We start from the raw sequence: 6,000 nt of genomic DNA, 5'->3' as shown, positions 1-6,000 counted from the left end.
CTCATGCCCTTTAAGTGGGGAAGGGAAGGAAATATGTGGGAAAAGCTATAACAGCATAGAAAATAGAAAAAGCCTTGGTTTTGCTTTGATTTTTAAATTAACTGTCTGGTAAACTGGTTTTGTTTAAGGTAAATCTGAGAAAGCACTACATCTACTTTTCATAGTTGTTTGAACAGGGATGGATGATAAACTGTCTGTATCCTTTCTTTCGAAGACAGAAGCATGCTAGTTGGGCTACCAGCACAGTGGATAGAGACATGGGGCGAGAAGTAAACTCTGAAAAAAAGTGTTTCAACATTGAAAAAGCACTGATGAATGAGGATTAGGACATGCTCCTAGGTTTTGGATTAAACCTCTGCTGCTCAGAATAAATGTCTTAAATTAGGCGCAACCCTGCAGAGATTTACCCTGCTTTGAGATCAGCCACCCCAGAGCAGCAGCAGAGCAGGTGGTCAGGGCTGCCTGCACCTATCTTCTCATGCATGTGCCAAGGCACATTGGTGAGCAAAGCTTTTAGCATTACAGCGTCAAACCTTTACTGCAATACAAGCAGGAAACACTTTTAAATAAAAATTGACACGGCTAAAATTTTAATAAAGACTATATAACATTGATTCAGTATAAATATAAAAATGCGTTTATGCCTCTTAGAAAATGTCAAGATAGACCCTCACCTGGCATTTCAAATATATGACTTCTGCTGGAAGAACCTGTTAACCAATGGGAAATAAAATGACAAATTATGATAATTAGGTTTACATTTGGCTTTTTTCTGAATTACACAATTATTATTCATTTTAGCATAATGCAATTATATCCCTTAGATTGTCATGCTCTCAGAAACAAAAGGAAGACACACAAGAAGTTTGGATGAGGATCAGACTAAATTTTCCAAAAAATCTCTTCAATAATTATAAAAAAGAAACCCTGGAAACTCAAGGACCTAATCTTATTTTTAAGCATACATTCTCTGTGTTCTTTGGTATTGTCATTGCTTCATTGTGATCTTATAATTGATTCATTGCTTTGGTTTTGGTTTTGCTTTTGTTTTGGTTTGTTTTTTTTTACATGTAAAAGATGCATCTGAAATATTTTTTCTATTTCTTTAAATTTAACAAATTTTTTCATCAACCACTTTTTCCATATTTCCTGAATAACCGAATAAAGTAGTTCCTACCTTTGTTCTGTATTTTTTTATTACCTTAACCAGTTAAAATGCCTTTAGAAGACAATCCTGTGCCTATGATTTACTTTTCATATAGATTGAAAGTCAGAACTATATATCACATTAAAAAACAGGAATGTAATACAAATTGGTACATATATAATATAATACAATAGATAGTACAAAATAATGCATTTTCCATTCTTTTTTATTTATAAACAGTTTTTAATTTTGACTGTTATTATCGACATGTAGCAAATCGCGTTATCCTGGCCTACAAGCTAGAGGGCATAGAAACAAGAAAAGAAAGGGAGAGATCTGCATAGCTTATTCTTCCCTAACTTCATGTTACCCACAATACTGATTCACTCCAATGTTTTGTAAGGCTTTCACTACCATCTCCAATACATGTATAAAAAGGCACTATTTGCATCTTCAGAAAAACTGAATTCTACTGCAAACTTTCAGTCACTTCGTGTACTCCCTCCCCCATGTACTACACTAGTAATTCACCACACATGACGATACATCAAGGGATTTGTCTCAACATCATTCAGCTGGCTCTTTAAAAGTTCCTTTGTTTAACCTGCAGTGGGAGCTTCTTAATTCAAAGGAGTAAGATGGCAAAATAATTCAGGAAGAAAATAAAACATGCAGGTTTAGACAACTTATTTTCACTGCTGCATCAAGATCTCAGTAAAATTATAACCACTGAAAACATATAACCTAATGTTGCATTGTTCTGTGCAGAAAGATTTCATATGCAAAAACCATCAGTCTTCTATAGGCATTGTTACTTTCACAAGAGTATCTCCAATTTAAACATACACTCTAAAATAAACAGAAAATGGGATGGAAATTCCTACCATTTCTTACCTCAGAGTGTTTTCAGGAAGCACAAAATTAGAATGAACATCCTGGGTCACAAAATGTAGCTCTTTATTATTACAGGTTTTTTGAAAACTGTTTCACAGCCTTAGCTTAAAATAACATTTTTTCCCTGCCTCCCCGCCACCCCCACCCCCCAGCTTCTCCTTTAAAGATAGTCCCTAAACATGTTGTTCTAGTAGAGACTGGACCTTTTGCCTCATTTCCAGCCCAAGTTTATTGATAATTGTTTTCTCCCTTTTTGTTCTCATACAAACATTGCTTTTAGACTAAATTGCAATTTTTCTTCCAGTTTTTATCCTCCTACTGAATATTTTGATAACCACATTTGTTTAGCCTCAGATAACAAGCTCTAGCTCTTTGCAGAAGATAAACCCCCTGCTTTTCCTACCCATCCAGAGAGATTTTGTGTAAATTGTTTGATTTTTATTTTACTGATCTTGGACATGTGTAATAAAAACAAAGTAAGTATTCCAGATGAGCATCACCAGTGTCTTGTAGTAAGAATACCTCTATTTCTACTGGAGTTATCTTTTCAACAGTCAGCTCGTTTTTTGGCTAAATGACTTCAGCAATTTATAACCTTGTTGTTATGCAGAACAGCCAACTGCATTTCCACCTTAGTTCTTTGCAAACTTCTAGCTCTCTACAGAAGTTTGATATCCGTGCCAGGGTGCATCATCTTATATTACTGAATTTCATCCCATTTCTACTAATCCAGTCCTAACAAATGATTTTTATTCAATACCCTACCCTGCATTTACAGTGTTTACAGATTTATATTGTCAACAGATACAATCACCATTTTTACTGTATTTCTACCAGGGCCATTATTGACCATATTAAAGTTCAGTGCCAAGTTCTTTTAGGAACATCACTAGTAACTACTGTGCTACCAGATACTGCAGGGCTGCCTGTTGCTCTTTCCCTTTTGGATAGCTTTTATCCACCCTCCAATAACTCCATTAATTCTTGTAATTTGTAGTTGAAATTAGTTTCTCCAGAGCTGAATTTCAGAAAGATGGTACCAAATGCTATCTTCACCTGTAAATTCAACTATAAAATAGCACCTCAATCTACATAGAGAACTTTATCGTATTTTACTTCTACCTTTCTCTATATTTAATTTGTCCTTTTAATTATCTTAGCACATTTGTGTATAAAAATCTGCCCTTTGCAAAACCAGACTTGAATAACAGGCTTACTTATTTTTTCCATTTAATTTAAGATAAATCACTCTGAAGCTTTTTTCCTCAAAACTGTTTTTTTTGTTTTGTGGTTTTTTTTTTTTACTCCCAGATCCTCTCAAATACTCCACAATTTATCAAAACTCATTTCAATTAATGTCACCTTTTTCAGGTTCACAGCCTATCCAACTAACAGTTTGCTGGCCAGCGTACATACAAATATCCATGCCTTACCATATTCTTAGCATTTGTTCCCTACCTGTATCTGCAAAGCTGAAGAACCCATAACATTTATCTGTTCAAAAACATTACAGATAAGATCTTCATCTATATTTATATATCCAAACCTGGGGTTACAATACATAATTGTTCATTCTATGTTACTCCAATCAAAACTTTTCTACTTTTTCCTCTAATGATTTTGAAGTTAAGAATAATATTTCTTATGACAAAGTTCATTTAGCTTGCTACGGAGTCTCTGACTGGGTCTACTGCCAAATGTTTAGGGGAAGAGCTTAGGATAAAGTTTAGGAATCGTGCAGGTACATGGTGGTTTTTTCTCTCTGTATATCATACCAGGTTTTGGGAGTTTGCACACAAGGATCTTTCTAAACCAGAAGTTGCATCTATTTATCTGTGTTTAATGATATTTCATACATCTTCAATTTCATCAGTGTAACTGTTTGGTTATTGGGATCTTTTATACCTCAGCAACCACAACGTAATTAAATGTGATTGTTTATTGCAAGACACAATTTGTGAAGACATCCTTTTTACCAACAAAGTCTTCATTCACTTAAGTCCCCCATCCTGGTATTAAAAGAAATAAAGAAAAGTCACTTCCTGTTCACCTTTACTGTAAATTGCATGATTCTTTACTGGATCTCTTCTACCCTGTAAAACCCTTGCATAAGTAATGCATGACCTTTGCAATACCTTTGCAATAATTCAGTTGCTCTTCTACTTCTCTGTACCTTTTCGAATTCTACTGCGTATGCCTGGAGTTAGCCCAAACGGTATCTGCCACAGTAAAATGACTTGCTTCAACCAAAGTGGTTGGGCAGTAACGTCCTGTTCTCACGGGACATGACTGCTGAAAAGCCTGAAGCAGGCAATATGCCAAAGGGGTGACGTACCTCTGAATAGTGTGATCATCTGCAAATGGGAATGCTGAGAAGAATTATTTTTTTGCATTGAATTATCATTTCCCCTGCTGGAGCTCGTGTCCACCACCTTTTGCCATGCATCACCAAGGAGAATCTGGCTCCAGCTGTGCAAATACCTACAGGGTTGAAGACTCCAGTAAGAAGTCCCTATATGCCTCTTCAGGCAAAACAAAATCAAATTCTTCAGCCTCTCTTCACACATCATATGCTACAGCCTCAATCACCTTCGGCACACAGTGGAATTCCTTCTAAGAGCAGCTGCACCGAATTAGACTCTGTAACCCACTTCCAGTCTCTGAAAGAGGATGCTTAGAAAAAGACAAGTGAAAACCAAGTTGGAGGTGATATTTCTCTAGCATGTACTCAAGCACCCAGTAAACTGGTTGTATCTTTGTGTTCAAAAATCTTGGATGATTCCCCCCCACCTTAACCTTTCCCAGTCATGTTGTACCTGCAATATTCCAAATGTTGCCTTGGCAGGGCTTTCGGTATTCGTTGCAATTCTACATACTGGTTCTTCAGGATGTATGCATATAATTACCCTGAATTAAAATTAAAAATTTGTGAGTATGGGATTTGTCATTAACATTTAAAAGCAAATTGCCATTTTTCCTCCAACTATGCAGTCGCAGAAAAGCAGTAAATTCTTAAGAAGAAAACTGCAGTCCTGGAGGGATGTTATTATAAAGATCATCATATTTCAGTAGAATTCAAAAGCTTTCTAAGACCTTAGATACTTCATTATTAGTCCCCAATATATAATGGAAACGTCATTTTAATTTATTTCCTAGTTTAGATCATCACATACTTCTATGATGATAAGATTTTGAGGTCAGAGGCCACATCTTCCAGCAGTGTTATTCACAGCACCGTAATTTATCCTGTCATATGGAGAACTTGGGCTGGATTGCTGCTTAAGATTTCTGTTTTTACTAGCCCTAACTGTACCAAAGTTGCTACTGGGACTACAAGGAAGACTGACTCTAAATTGCTCAATGTAAGACAGAAATATAGAACAATGATAGCTAACTTCATCCTTACCCACAGATCAGCTGGTTTTGATACAATCAAAATCAAAGGATCTTGAAATCTTGTTCCAGTTTAGCTTGTTGACTCCACCCTCTGCTCCTCCTTTTAACAAGACATTTACCAAGAGGTCAAGTACAAAGATAACAGCCTTCACCTCTGAAGTGCTAATGGACAGCAGATGAACAACAGTCTGCAGAGTTGCTGCCCCTGGAAGCAGAAACTACTACGTTCTCAAAACCCTGCCAGATCTTGAGCAATAAATAAACCCAATCATTTAAAGATAAAACAGCAAAATTCAGTTATGTGGCATTATGTTCTACATATTATACAACTCTATAGATTTATTTATGTAGGCCTCTGCACTTAGCTGATCATTTGTGTGATTTATGCAATTGCTTCATACCAGGTAATAATCTGAAGCAGTAACTCGGGTCATTACTGCCTGGTGGTAGGTATTTTTCTGCATAGTCGTTCCAAGTAGCACTAATAATAGTTTTCAATAATAAAGCGAAATGAACACTTTTCCTAGTGAATTTTGAAATAATTGTGTTCCAGTTCTTTAGCA

This window comes from Falco cherrug, chromosome 5, assembly GCF_023634085.1.
Source record: "Falco cherrug isolate bFalChe1 chromosome 5, bFalChe1.pri, whole genome shotgun sequence".
NCBI lineage: Eukaryota > Metazoa > Chordata > Aves > Falconiformes > Falconidae > Falco > Falco cherrug.
The sequence above is the reverse complement of the archived record's forward strand: the minus strand, read 5'-3'. Positions refer to the sequence as shown.